Source organism: Mirounga angustirostris, unplaced genomic scaffold, assembly GCF_029215605.1.
Source record: "Mirounga angustirostris isolate CCGP_5_RB_7025 unplaced genomic scaffold, mMirAng1.0.hap1 SCAF_2, whole genome shotgun sequence".
Taxonomy (NCBI): Eukaryota; Metazoa; Chordata; class Mammalia; order Carnivora; family Phocidae; genus Mirounga; species Mirounga angustirostris.
The window spans coordinates 98,137,168-98,152,819 of NW_026991710.1; the positions used below are offsets into that span (position 1 = coordinate 98,137,168).

General features: G+C 39.9%; 1 long non-coding RNA gene across 1 annotated transcript; it reads left to right on the top strand.

Annotated features, from left to right (window-relative positions):
- Window positions 1-3,014: 3,014 nt before the first annotated feature.
- On the top strand, window positions 3,015-15,310 carry LOC123840489 (uncharacterized). Its single transcript, XR_006790004.2, has 3 exons — window positions 3,015-3,246; window positions 4,368-4,475; window positions 14,932-15,310. It is a non-coding gene; the product is annotated as an uncharacterized LOC123840489 (long non-coding RNA).
- The last annotated feature ends 342 nt before the right edge of the window (window positions 15,311-15,652 follow it).

A 15,652-nucleotide genomic window follows, 5' to 3' on the forward strand; every position in this document is an offset into this window, starting at 1 on the left:
TGTTGGCTTCAAAATAATAAATGTATAATTAAGCTATATATATGATTATGTTGTATTAAACTTGTGGCAATCTTTATAGAACTTGTCTTCATTCTTTTTTAAACATTAATGGAATAAAATATAGATAAGCATTTCTTCTTTGAGTTTCTGCATTAAAGGCACTGGGGTAATTTAACAAAGCAGTGCAAAAGAAACACTAAATGTGAGAAAATACTTCATTTCAAGGAATTATTCATAAGAGGGCAAAAGTAACAGCCAGACTGAGCAACCCAATTCCCCAGGAAACTTCATCAAATGATAACCATATTAAGCAGAGTGCAGGATGAACTATGATAGGTGTGCATGGTGTATAATAAATAAGGAAATGATAACCCCAAAGGCCAGCCAAAATACAATAAATAGTAGATTGGATTGCATTTGTCAATAGAAAGCCTTTGATAGAAAAATTTCTGGATTTGCCAATAAAAAACTACACAGCATATGGTTCATCAAAGCAGGATACTTATATTTTTTTGAAAAATCAAATGTTTTAAGTAATTTGTGAAATTACTAAAATTTTAAATTTCTTCACAGATCAACATAACATGAAAATTAGTTTAAAAATCTCTGAAAATTCAGTGTAAAGTTTAAGCTTGCATTAATTTCCAGTTGAGTAGAATGCTTTTACACTAACAGTCATACAGATTTTTCTAGAACCATTTATTTGAATAATATTAATCATTATATCATAACTAAAATACACTTAGAGCATTTTTATTTATTACAAAGACAGTTTTTTGAGGGGGTCTTTGGCTACCTTGACTTATACCTTGACTGTAATTTTGGGAGTAGAGTAATGCAGTTAGACTGTAGGAATCAAGAAGTGGTGGTCATTTCTTGTTTAGCTTGCATTTCTCTTGCTTTCTTCTGAGTTTATACTTCAGTATAATTGAAAACCACAGGGGTTCAAGACCATTAATTTCTCAAGGTCAGTCCTTGATGCTAGGCTGATTTTCCTTGTGTTCATTTCTTCCCTGCTATACAGGTCCAAGGGCTTCAGCCTTATCAATCATTCTCTTTAATATCATTAGCATCTTCTCTAGTGTTCGATGGCTCTATAATGAGGAGGATATTATCTCTTCAGCTCCTACTTCCCTAGAAACAAGCACAGGAGACACTTTTCATTTAAGAATTTTACTGTTACTCACTGTAGGACAGAGTTGTGATAAAAATGATCAGACAAAAATCACAATGATTAAGAAAACTTACATTTTTTTTAAACGACTTTATTTTTTTTAGAACCATTTCACACAAGGAAGGTGCAGAGAGTTTCCCATATAAGCCCTGCCCCACCCTTATAATGTTTTAATGCATATTGTCTCCTCACAATTTCCTGATATGGGAAGGCCTAGAAACTCTCGGGATTCCTGTTCTAGTCTGTTATTTTTGGTGGCAAATATCATGTATTTCCTGTTTCCAGGCCCAAAGATCCATTTCTCTGTAAAGGCCTGTATTCCCAGTTACATAGACCTGAAGATGCCAAATGATAGATATATGTCCGAGTTACTTTTGGGGTACACATTTCAGGGCCTTTCTGTCTTGACTCCCTTCTCAGTGGCCTCACAAGTCAACCTACAGCATGCTCTCCTATGATGTTCCTCATCCACACCTTTCTTTGAAGAGTCATGATTCCTGGGTGTCTTGGGGATGATACAATAAATAAGCCTGAATGAGTGGATCTTCAGTTTCATTAACGCCTAATGCCTGATACATCCTGAGGCATGTGTTACGGATGTGTTAGTTTAGCCCAAAGGTGCTCTTGTCAAGGCTTATATATAAGTCACCAAGAAAACACCCCTCCCCCCCATTCAGTGTTTCAAATATCCAGTTTTAGGTCCATCCTCTGCCTACACTATCACCACCCTCATCCCATAACAAGTCACAGACGCCTGGTCTGGAGGCTCAATAAAAGGGTGAACTCGGCTGTGAGTTAAGCCTTAGAGGCCAAAATATCAATTTCAGCGAACATCAAAATTTTATATATCGTTCATGTCAGTTAGGGGAAAAGTAAACTCAAAGTGTTCTAAGATAAAAGCAAGTTACATTACTATCCTGATGAATAAACAAGATGATGATGGCTATAATGATGTCTGTTCTATGGATTACTGGCTCTATGATTAGGTAATTGAAAAGACAAGTAGGAACACCAGGGGTTTATGGAGGTAGCAACTGCAAGAAGCAACTCTGCCCTGCCCGCCAGATAGGTCTAAGGGAACAAAGGGAAGAAACTGGATTGATTGATTGATTGATTGATTGATTGATTGATTTTAAAGATTTTATTTATTTATTCATGAGAGACAGAGAGAGAGAGGCAGAGGGAGAAGCAGGCTCCCAAGGAGCAGGGAGCCCGACGTGGGACTCGATCCCAGGACCCTGGGATCATGACCTGAGCCGAAGGCAGACGCTCAACCATCTGAGCCACCCAGGTGCCCGAAACTGGACTTATTTAAACATGGAAGTTTGAAGGTGGGACTTCGAGGGGCCGGCCCAGACTTCTGAGGGGGGCTTGCTGCTTGTCTGGTGCTGGTGTCTCTATGGGGAGTCGTAAGACTGGCGTTGCAAGTGTTGGAATAGCTACAAACTGCAATCAAACGCTGCTCTCGGAACTAACTGCTCAGAACGGGAAACAATCAGGTAGGAACAAGCAGCTTGTCCCTTCTCCGGCGTCTCACGCTCCCTCCACCGCCCCCTATCGGCAGACTTAATAAGTAGCCGCAGGCAAAGCCGGAATGCAGTTTGAGAGTCCCCGCTCAAGCCCAAGCGTCACACCACGGCATGTGGGAGGGTGAGTTTGAAGCCCAGAGGCACAGTATGGTAACTGACGTACTGAACACGGAACCTTGAGGGCATATTTAGTGGGTGGAGTGGTGAAAGGAGGAAAAGGGTTATAAAAGGAGAATCGGGTTGGTAAATGTCAGAGAAGGAGGTAAGAGGTTTTTAGCAGTGTTAAGTGTTGTGGCTGAAGAAAGACCATTGGTTTCACAATGGAAATTTGGCCAAGAAGGCTTGTGTGGAGTCACTGAAACAGGCACTAGATTATAATAAAATGGACACAGTGTATGTTGACTCCTTTTTCAATAACTACAAAAGGAAGGAGGTAGAATAACCTAAAAATAAAGTACTTTATTGAAGATGGGAAAAAAATGACTGCAGCTATAGAAAAAATATTATGTGGAAAGGAAGGATGATTTTAACGGAATTATCAAGGTAAGTGATAAGGTGTTTTGCTGAGAATGAATGTAGCTGTAGTGGGATTGGGACCTGGGAGAATGAAGATGGTTCAGAACACTTCATGTGTGGGATTTAACAGGGGCGGGAATATTCCAGATCTGAGACAGTAAGAATCTAACACAGTGATTTCTAGAAAATCTTTAACCCAAATCAGGATTAAGAATTATATACACTTGGATCGAGTATGTATGTAAGATTCTAAGCCTCCAGTTTTGTTTCTGTAACCCAGGGTTTTTCAAATTAGGTGTTATTGACATTTGGAGTGAGATAAGTTTCATTGGGAGTGGGGGTTGTCCTGTGCTTTGTAGGGTGTTTAGCTGCATCCCTGGCTGCTACACACTAAATGCCCAAAGCAAACCATCCCCTCCCCAGCATCATGATAATCAAAAAAATGTCTTCCGACATTGTCAGATGTCCCTGGGAGGCAAATTACCCCCTGAGAACCACTGCACTGCTCCAAGAGATCAACAAAGGCTCTGCTGATAAGTTGGTTTCTGGTTGCAGGGCCCCCTTGGCAAAATCTATATTTTCAGCTTCTTGTCCTTTTCTGGAATCTTGGTACCTCCTAATCCTGGTTGGGTCGGCACTTCTGATGTGGTGTTTTTGTTTTTTTTTTTAATTTATTTATTTTGAGAGACATACAGAGAGAAAGAGAACGCATGCGTGTGCAAGTGCACACACGTTGGGGGAGGGGCAGGGGGAGGGGGAGATCATCTCCAGCAAACTCCGCCCTGAGCACGGAGTCTGATGTGGGCTCAGTCTCAGGATCCTGAGATCATGACCTGAGCTGAAATCAAGAGTCGATGCTCACCAACTGAGCCACCCAAGCATCCCACTTTTGATGTGTTTAAATAGATGTTTTAAAAAATGTGTTTGCTTTTCTACTAGTCTCTGTGGCCATTTTGTTCTGTTGAAAGATATCACCTAATATTCAGAAACACAGTTTCAAGGAACTATCTTTTAATGTTATTATTTTGTTAATTATATTATTTTTCCTTATCCTAACCACTGATCAGCAAGCTTCAACAGGCCAAATCTGCTCTTGCCTGTTTTGGAAGTAAAGTTTTATTACAACATAGTCACACTATCATTTCCAGATTGTCTGGCTGCTTCTGCAGTAAGACTGCAGAGTAGTTGCCCCAGAGAGCTAAGGCCCTCACTTCACAGTTTGCCAAGCCCTGCTCTAGATCTTGGATACCATGAAGGTAGGAACCAAGAGTTTGTATCTCTAATGTCTAACATATTATAGCTGAATGACTGCATATATTAATTTTCTTCAATTTATCAAAAAATATACATTGAATTCAATCACTTTGTTTTTAAATGTCCAAAGGCAACCAAAGATTGTCTACATTATTATGTGTTATTTAGGTTAAATGGCATGGTTGGTTGCGGGGGAGGGGCAGAGGGAGAGGGAGAGAGAGTCTTAAGCAGACTCCATGCTCAGCACAGGGCCTGAGGTGGGGCTTGACCTCACAACCCTGAGATCAATCAAGAGTCTGCCACTTAACCAACTGAGCAGATTCCTGATTGTATCTATTGTTTTATTTTTTTTCAGTCATAAACCTCCCCTTTAACTGTGTTACCAAAAAAAAAAAAAAAAAAGTATTATTTGTTACAAGGAGAATAGGCAAAGTAAATGCTTCAGTATAAATCAGTCATCCCTACCGATTTTTTTAAAAGACTTATTTATTTTTTAGAGAGAGAAAGAGTAAGCGGGGGAGGGGCAGAGGGACAGAGAGAGAAATCCTCAAGCAGACTCCCCGCTGAACGCAGAGCCTGACCTGGGGCTTGATCCCAGGACCCCAAGATCCTGACCTGAGCCAAAACCAAGAGTCGGCCGCTTAACCGACTGAGCCACACCGGCACCACTACAGAGATTTTAAAAACAGTAAATTTATTAAAGGTGGTCATTTACTTCATCTTTCTGTTACTAGAACAGTTCCACATGCATATTTATATAATTCATGGTACATGTTTTCCTTGAAATTCATCTGGAGAATATAATAATTTATATTTGATATATTTGATAATTATTTAATAAGCATGCCTTCCACATAGTTTCCCTCAAGAGGAGATAACATTTGAAACAGGTTTTTCTCATCTTTCACAGACAACATGAAGTAGAGGTAAGTGGCTCACAAGTAGACTCATAAGCCAAAGAAAAGAAATGATTTACTAGCTTAGTTGTCCTTGGACCAAAATAATATTCGTGTTGTTGTATGGACAGTTGTTACCTCTAGGCTTCCACTTTAAAACCTTATAATTCTTATTAATGATTTGTTTTACTAAACTTTAATGATGAATATTGTTAGTCAGATGTTATCCTGAATTCATTTTGCATCTTTAATATTAACATCTGTGTATTTGTCATTCCATTAATTCGGTGACAAAAGCATGTTTACCATACTATAAATCTTATCAGTCTTTGAACAAAAGTGACTTAAAACTCTGAGACAGTGTTATTTTATGACTTTGGGTTGTACCTGGGTAGTATCTATGATTTTTACTCATCTCTTGAAGGCTATTGGTAACTCTTAAAGATTTACATCCCAGGGTTTCCTTAGCCAAAACAATTTTGTAAAGAAACTAAAGGGTTTGTTTTTGAAATGAGTGGTTATACTAACTAGAAAGCATGCCTCTGTTTTACAGGGCTTAAAACAAAGTATCTTGCATCATTCCAACATCTGGATTTCATTTATTGCTAAAGCAGGATAAGATGGATTTGGAAAGAACAGAGTGAAATCAGGCTTAATGATCATTATCTTAATTTTGGACTGAAAATTTCCCTGCAAGTCAGGCTCTGTCATGTTTAACTTTGAATGTGCACTTCACAGGAATAAAAGTTGCAATGACCTAACCCACTCCTGTTCTCCCTCTGACTTCAAAAAAACTACTTAGTGAAAAATTTTGGAGTAAGAGACGTAATGTTACTTGAAATTTCTGTGCAAGGGTTCTGTTAGACTTCACATATATATATTTTTTAACTGCCTGCACTTGTTTAAAAACTTTATTCCTCCAAAAGTACAATATACTTGCTCTGGATTTTACAGCTTTTCAAATTGATTATCTAAATTTGGGTGACTCTTGGATTTTCAAAAGGCATTCATAAATGAGATACATCAGAAAGAATGATGTATCTTATGTGTGCATTAAATTTTCCTATAATGATAACATAATTTAAAAATTTTTAAATCTATGCAAACGTTTATGTATGTTTATGTGTGCCTTTCAAAAAACTTTTCTCACATTTTCTTGAAATTTTGTAAATATTTGGCAGATGATTTTCTCAAACATGACTTTAAAGTTTTGATTTTAAAACTACTTAAAAAATTGTTTTATACCTTAAATTGAAGGTATTAAGCTTAGGTTTTAAGTTCTTCGACATATTTTAAAGATTTATTTATTTATTTTAGAGAGAGGGAAAGGGAGAGAGAGTGTGTGTCTGTGCACGTGCAAATCGGGGGAGGAGCAGAGGGAGAGAATCTTCAAAAGCAGACTCCCCACTGAGTGTGGAGCCCAGCATGGGGCTTAATCTCATGACCCATGAGATCATGACCTGAGCTGAAACCAAGAGTTGGACGCTTAACTGACCGAGCTACCCTGGTGCCCCTAAAAGCTACTTTTGATTTAAAGATAGAAAGATTTTTTTAAGACATTTAAAATTCTTGCAGAGAAGGAATTTTTCAAATATAATGACCCTATTCCCAATAATCCTAATCATTACTGGTATCAGCATTAAAAAGGAAGAAAAAGATAGTAATAGGAAGAATAGAACTAGAAATATAAAAAGAGACCTGGAAGTTTTATTTCAAATGACAAACTTCTCCTGGAAGTCAGAGCTCTTGGGTGCTGGAATAATTACCCAGGTTGAGAAGAATTAAAATGGAAGGAAATGCTATTTTTAGAGATATTTAAGGCCAGATCTGGCACAGCACTAAAAAACAAAATTCAGGAAAATCCCCAGAATGTGTTGTCAGGGCAATGACCTAAGTGACTTCCATGGAACTTTTTTCTGTGTACCATTGATGTGGGAGGAGGGCTCTGGAGTTTGGTTTGCTCTCCTACTGATTCCAGTGTGACCTAAGGCAATTTACTTGACCTGACTGCCAGTTTTCCCTCTCTCCAGAGAGTTTAGAAAATGACACTGACGGGCGCCTGGGTGGCTCAGTTGGTTAAGCGACTGCCTTCTGCTCAGGTCATGATCCTGGAGTCCCGGGATCCAGTCCCGCATAGGGCTCCCTGCTCGGCAGGGAGTCTGCTTCTCCCTCTGACCCTTCCCCCTCTCATGCTCTCTCTCATTCTCTCTCTCTCAAATAAATAAATAAAATCTTTAAAAAAAAAAAAAGAAAAGAAAATGACACTTACTAGGTGGAGCTTAATGTTTGTATCCACTTCAGGATTTCAAAGAGAATACTATCATGATGGAAAAAGTATTGTTGATGAAGGACAGTTGGAAGAAAGGCAGGCAGGGACAAGGGGCCCCCACGCTAAGAGGAAACCACCCTTAAGAGGATTTTACACCATCCTGGAAGGAGCCCTTCACCCTTCCCTACATGATAGATAGATGACAAAAACCTGGTTGGATGACAGGTGCAGGGAAGGTTAATCAAATTAAAACAGCCTGTCGATAAGCCCATACAAACCCCTAGACTTAGAAACTCCAGTGGCAACCCTCTCAGATCCCCTTCTTCTTTGGGAACTTTGTACTATCACAGTGCTATCGCTCAGTAAACCTTGCTTTGCTGCCCACCACTCTGTCCGGTCTACCTCTGCATTCTTCGAAGCAGCGTGACCAAGAACCGTGGGCGCTAAAGAAGAAGAAATCCTGGAACATTATTCTTTGTTACTCGTTGGTTCACAGAAGTTGAAACCTAGAATTAAAATTCAAACCAAATTTAATATGTTAGTTTCACTACCTTTACAGTGTTTCCATTACATTCAATGTGATTCTGTGCAATTTCATTCCAGGTGTATTTGCTGAGGAGTTACTCTTGCCTTCAGAAAACTCAAAATTTTGAACCCATAAAAATTGATTCCTTGACCCTCTTGGGAGGCCAAGGGCTTCCCTTGCTTGAAGAGCAGAAAAAGAATCTCCCAAGTCCCTATCTGGTTTAGCGGTTTCATTAACTCTGGATGTGATGCACAGTGGAAGATCGTATAGTCAACCCATCAGCAAATATATACTATTTGAGCTGCTAGGGAATTAGGAGAACCGCAACAGAATCCCAGTCACGGATGAAACCAGTTGCTCTCTCAGGCTCGTTTCACAGTTCTGTTGAAGGGTGTAATAATATTTCCACTACTTCATGGTCTTCTGAGAAACCTGAAAGGCAGTGAATTGGGAAAGTGTCCTGAGTCAAAAAATTAATAAATCACTACTAATTACAATAACAACAAAAAAAGCCCAAGTGCCTCCTACATTCCAGCACAGTGCTGGGCATCAATTTACCTCATCAATTCTTTACAATAGCCTTTTCTTTTCCACACATGAGGAAACTGACGCCTAGGAGCCACAGTAACCAGCTAGAGGGTGGGGGGCAGACAAATGCAGGCCTGTCTAATTCCAAAGAGGTATGAAGAGTAACGAATTCCGGTCAGCTGAACATATGCTCCTCAGATGCAGGAGTGGCCATTTTATGTTCTCTTTGCTCCATTATTGCTGGCCGCCTTGCAGGTGATTAGCAGTTTTCTAGGAAATTCCTCACTTCTGTGGGAAGCCTGTTGCACTGGCCTGCAATGAAAAGGTATTTCCCTCCAAAAACTTTCCACTAATGCCTGTGTTCTCATCCAGGAAGATCCCTCGTAGATAGCAAAGGGAGAAGTTTAAAGGGAAGATTTATGAAGCAGTTATTATACGCCAGGTACTTGTTTAAAAAATAGGTGTTTAAAAACATTTCACTTATTGCTTAGAGCAACTTTGAAAGAGAATACGGAGGTTCAGAAAAGACAAATGATGGGGGCACCTGGGTGGCTCAGTTGTTAAGCGCCTGCTTTCAGCTCAGGTCATGATCCCAGGGTCCTGGGATCGAGTCCCACATCAGGCTCCCTGCTCAGCGGGAAGCCTGCTTCTCCCTCTCCCACTCCCCCTGCTTGTGTTTCCCTCTCTCGCTGTGTCTCTCTCTGTCAGATAAATAAATACAATCTAAAAAAGAAAAAGAAAAGACAAATGATGCACCCAAGGCTGTGCAGAAAATAGCAGCAAAATGGGGGGGGGGTTCAATTCACATCAAGCCCCTTGCCTCTTCCCATTACCTGTGTTGCCTCTGAAAAGGATACACTTATAGCGTCTAGTTTGGTCAAAATATTTTTATGATTTTATGATTTTTTAAAAGATTTTATTTATTTATTTGACAGAGAGAGAGAGGGAACACAAGGAGGGGAAGCAGCAGGGAGAGGGAGAGGGAGAAGCAGGCTTCCCGCTGAGCAGGGAGCCTGATGCGGGGCTCAATCTCAGGACCCTGGGATCATGACCTGAGGCGAAGGCAGACGCTAAACAGACTGAGCCACCCAGGCACCCCTGATTTTACTGTTTAAAGCAACAATGGTAACCACCAGCGCTTCAACTACATGGAATAGGTCTCTGTTCAAATATCACCTCCTCCTAAAGAGAAGCTGTCCTCTGAGGTAGCCAGCCTACCCCTACCCCATGCCTGCAACTTCATTGTTCTTCATAGCACTTGCCACCATCTGACAAAACAGGGGGTTGTCTTCATTGTCTGCCCTGCCTACTGGAATATGAGCTTCTAGAGGGCATAGGCCTTGTCTGACTTGTTAATTTCCATGTCCCTCATGCCTAAAACAGTGACTGAAATAAATAATAAACATTGGTTACATGAATGAATAAATTAAGGCAGGTTTTTTAAAACCAGGATGGATAGCAAGCACGTGACAAGTTGGTAGTAGAGTATGGTTTAGTCTGGAAAACATTATTTTGATACAAGAAAATGCAGCAAGCTGAATCATATTTTTGCTTAATAGGTTAAAAGTGATTCCTAACTTAAACTACTACCTAGAATTTGGCTCCAATATAAAGTTTCACTCAGCAATCCCATCAGCATTATTTATTTTATTTGTTAGGCATTTTTAAAACTACTATTGCAACTTTTGGGCATTTTGACATTATAAATGTAAATGTATCTCTTTTTAATATTATTGACTTTCAGAAGCATAAGGGCAAAGCAGACATTGTAATTCATTTTGTGAAGCTTTGAAGGAAAAGAGGAGGGGGAAGACTGATGAAAAATCAAAAAATCAGAAAAGGGACAACTAAGTTATGAAAATCTAAAAAGTGTTAGTTTTACCTGTTAAAAAAGCCCCACACAAATTAGCCAGCTCCCACAAACATCTCAAAATTCAGATAAATAACAATATTTTTATTAATTAACTGACACACCTCTTTTTCCCCCTATATTTCTTGCTTGAGTACTCGTTGATTTCTTCTTTATATGACAAAAATTTCATGATATAATTTTTTCCATTAACATCTACCATAGTTAATCAATAGTAGTTTTTATAATTGATAATAGGGTTGCACACAACATGGGACTTCTCGTACCGAAGTAATCAGTGTAACATGGCTACAGATTTTTGCCTATAAACATAAGAATTCTAATAGATTTTATTTTTTATAATAGCCATAATGAATGTACGGTGCATTTATCATTGTATATGCTGCATTATCTGGCATATTCCGGAAAGGAGGCACCTTTGCATTTAACTAGGCATCAATAAGAAATGAATTCTTCACTGGCGATTTTTGTATTTAGCCATTAGAAGAGTATTCCACAGACTAGTTTGTGGCACTGTACATTTCAACGTATGTTTTCCTCTACTACACAAATACGTACAGTGTCAGCACCTTCGAATGGGTTCATGCTGTGATAGGACCTCTGGCCCTGCCCTTTAATGTTTTCACACAGGCAAATGGACACAACACATGGTAAGCGGATGCCTGGAAGCTCTTCATTCCTATGCTGGGCAACTGGCAATAACTTTTCCCTGAATGCGATTGTGAACCACATAAACATATTTCATGAAACCCAAGCTGAACAAATCCCCGCCTCATCTTCCCCTTAGCTGGGTTCCAAAAAGGCTCGTGGGTACTCCACCATCTCTTGCAGGGGACGTTGGATGAAAAAGACAATAATCTTAACCAGATTCAGTTGAAGTATTTTACTTCGGCAGATTTTACAACAGCATATGCACATGTAAACACATTGTTGGTGTTCCTTCCAGAGCCTTGGAAGGGATCCCAGAAGGGGGGGTCCTGAGCTTTAGCTTCACTAACTTCCTATTAGATTCTCCAGTAATGGGTACACATCTAATACACTTCAGCTACACTAACTTCCATATCTTTTTTGTATTGACAAAGTGTATTTTTGCTGTTCTTCCTGCCTTTCAAATCAAATCGTTATCAATTGTGTCTCAGCTCAAGGAGGTTTTTCTGATCGCCTGTGTGTATCACTCCCATTACTCTGTCATACCACCCTGTTCCTCTCTCTTTTTAGCCCCCATTTCTCTCACCATTTTGCGTACATACTTATTGTCTGCCTTCTCTGGTGAAATGTGGGCTCCACGAGGGTAGGAATGTTGCCAAGGACGCTCACAAAAAAATAATTTTTAAAAAAGATTTTATTTATTTATTTGAGAGAGAGAGAGCACACACGAGTAGGGGATAGGGCAGAGGGAGAGAGAGAAGCAGACTCCTTGAGCCCAGGACCTCGGGATCATAACCTGAGCCAATGGCAAATGCTTAACCGACTGAGCCACCTAGGTGCCCCCCAAAAATCATTTGAATGAATGAATGAATGAATGAATGATAAGCTTAAATGTAAGTATCTTTCTAATTAACTCAAGAATATTATTTTATAATTTTAATAAATGTACTCCAACTCTAGTTCCCCATCTCACTGGATTGGTAGGAAAGCCAATCTCAGGTATCTTTTAGAGTCACTTCCTTCCCAGGGTTTGCAAAGTTGTTGGGATTCAGCAGAGTGGCAGGTCATCACTCATTTGCCTTCACTGGTCACTGAACTGTCCACAGTCTTGGCCAGCAGTCAGGTACCCAGCTGCAGCTTCTGTGATATGCATGTGGCTGAAAAGTGTTGGCTAAGGTTGGGAGCCCTGCTTTTGGTGTCCAGCCTCCCTCCAGAGACCCTGTAGCTGTTTCCATCTTGCCATTATTTCTCTGACAGCAGCTTGGTGGTCAGCACTACCTGGGAGACCCCCAGACTGCCATACTCCTAGTTAGGACTAAATCCCTCCCTTCCTTTTCTCAAGGGCACTTTCCTTGCTTTTCTGTCTACTCAGGATGCCTTGCAAAATCATTTCGTGGAGTTTAGGCCATACAGAACTGAGAATCATTGTTACCACCTTCTATTCTTGCTCAGTCAAAGTCCCTGAGTTAAGGAAGTAGGAAGGGTCTGACTACTTCCTTGGAAGAGGAACAAGGGGGAAATCTGAAGAATGAACAAAATTATGAAAATCTCAAAAATTATCCTGCCACATACCTTTTATATATTTGTATATTGAAAAGGAAACTAACTGATACTTTGGCGTCTGTATGCTCTGCCTCCCTATTATGGGCTGAAATTTTTCCCCCAAATTTATATGTTGAAGCCCTACTCTGCAGTATCTCAGAATGTGACTATATTTGGAGATAAAGTCTTTCAAGACAATTAAGTTAAAATGAGGTCATTGGAGTGGGCCTTAATCCAATATTACTGGTGTCCTTATAAAAAGAGGAGGTTGGAGAGACAGGTACAGAGAGAAGATGATGTGAAGGCCCTTGGAGAAGACAGCCATCTACAGGCCAAGGAAATAGACCTCAAAAAATTCTTCTGACACCTTGATCTCAGGTTTCTAGCCTTCAGAATTTTGAGACAATAAATTTCTCTTCTTTAAGCTGCCCTGTCTATGGTACTGTGTAATGGACACCTAGCAAACTAATATACTCCCTCGTGCTGTGACGTTGGGCAAGGCAGCACCTCTGGGCTTTAGGTAAAAGTAGGAGTTGCTGGTGTGCATCTCCTTAGCTCTGCAAGCCCGGATGATGGGATTTTAAACCACCACCGGCAGCAGTGGTAGTTTCTCCCCAAACCACATTCAGCCTCAGAGCAAGAGAGAGCACGTAGATGAACAGGGAAAATGTTGTTAGGATGGCTTGAGGGTGTCTTCTTTCACGCTGCCCCTTTTCGCTTGCCCTGGAATGCTGCAGAGAACCATCACCACCTGCTCAGATGGCATTTCATGCACGTGCATTCCAGGAAACAGCACAAATACTCGAGTCACAGCAGGCCCTAGCGGGGTCAGCAGATAATGAATTAGTGATTCTCCAAGAGTCAGAGAGTTGCCTCACTGTTTAATATGAGTTCACAAATGTTTATCCATCATGTGGATTATCTATCTATTTTTTTAACACTTAGGATAAAGTTCTGTTATCTGTAATTAATTCCAACAAGCATGTTTCCTCCAAATGTTAAGAACGATCATTTGAAAAGATCTTGTTGTTTTTGTCTGGAATATTAATTTCTTTCCACGTGTGCTATTTTATGTCTAATTGTTGTCAGTCCCTCTTTGTGCAGAAGGAAAACTTAAAACAAAACAGTAACAAAATACATTGTCTCAAAGCTCTAAATTTTAACTCTGATTTTGGAAGGTATAATTTAGTGACGGTTCCAAATAATGATTGTAGCCCATGGAAAAAGTGGTTTTGTTTGTTTAAAAACATAGATGCTATCATTTAAATCTTATCTTTAATAATTCATTGACATTACCCTACATGTTTCCTTAAAAATTATCTTTACTCTTTCTGATGTTTCAAATAATACTATCTGAAATACAAAATATGCAATATTTACTAGTAAAAACAAAGTAGCAAAATGATACTGTCAGTAGATATCACGAATCATATTTTCAGTTCATTTTTTGACATTACAGACAAATGCCCTCCAGTTTTTTGGAGAAAACATGTCTAAATCTATTTTTTCTAATATGTTTATTTAACTCCATCTTCATTGTCCTAAAACGTATACACACACATGCACACACATTGCACTTTTATAAAATATGCTTTTTGAAACTGAAACTTTTAATGTGTATGTATCCTATGGGGACTTCAATCCATGTGGTTTCGTTTGGTGATTCATTCAAATTTAACTCACATAAATACATTAGCTAATGTTGTAAGATGCCTGCTAGGTTTCTGATTTTTTTTTTTTTTAAGGCCTTTTGATCGAGACACCTGGGTGGCTCAGTCAGTTAAGTGTCTGCCTTTGGCTCAGGTCATGATCTCAGGGTCCTGGGATCCAGCCCCTCATCAGACTCCTTGCTCAACAGGGAGCCTGCTTCTCGCTCGGCCTGCTTCTCCCCCTGCTTGTGCTCTTTCTCTCTGACAAATAAATAAATATAATCTTTAAAAAAAAAGGCCTTTTGATAAACACCAAGTTTTGGTGGCCCAAAAGGAAGGAAGAGTTAGGTTTGGTATAGATATTGAAATCATGATTATTATTACAGTTTTGGTTTTTCTAAACTTCAGATAACTTTACATTAATATTGTGAGATAATAGAAAGTATATATTGGTCTCTGCCCCCAGTTCCTGGGACACTAGGAGCATCTCCTGCTTTAATATTGGTCTTTGACTTTTGTTTCTGATACAGAACTCCTGGAATCCTTGTGATTTCCTGGGTGATGGGAGTGTCATTTGTTCTTCTGCGTGGGCTTCTGGATGAGGGCTGGCCACTGGAGAGACCAAGCCATGATGAGAAGCTTGGAATTTTCAGCTCTGCCACCCATTTTCTTGAGAAGAGTTAATGATCCATCCATCATGCTTACACGATGCAGCCTCTATAAAATTCCAAAAGTACAGGGCTTGGAGAGCTTCTGGATTGGTGAGCACGTGGAGGTGTTGAGAGACTGGTGTGTCTGGAGAAGGCATGGAAATTCTTCATCCGTTCCCATATACCTTGCCCTACCTTCCATCTAGATGTTCATCTGTATCCTTTTTCAGATCCTTTAGTAAACAGTTAAACAGTTAAATGTAAGTAAGTATTTCCCTGAGTTCTGTGAGCCACTCTAGCAAATAATCAAATCCGAGGTTTGGAACCTCTGATCTATAGCCAGTTGGTCAGAAGCACAGGTGGTAACCTGGACTTGCGACTGGGGTCTGAGGTGTATATGTGTGTGTTGGGGCGGGGGGAGACACATCTTGTGGGACTAAGCTCTTACCGATGGGATCTGATGCTATCTCCAGGTAGATAGTGTCAAAATGGAGTTGAATTCTTGGATATCCTGCTGGTGTCCTGATAATTGCTTGATGGTGATGTGGAGCTACATTCTGCACTCCCACTCCCACTCCCACGTATTTTTTAGTAAAAAACT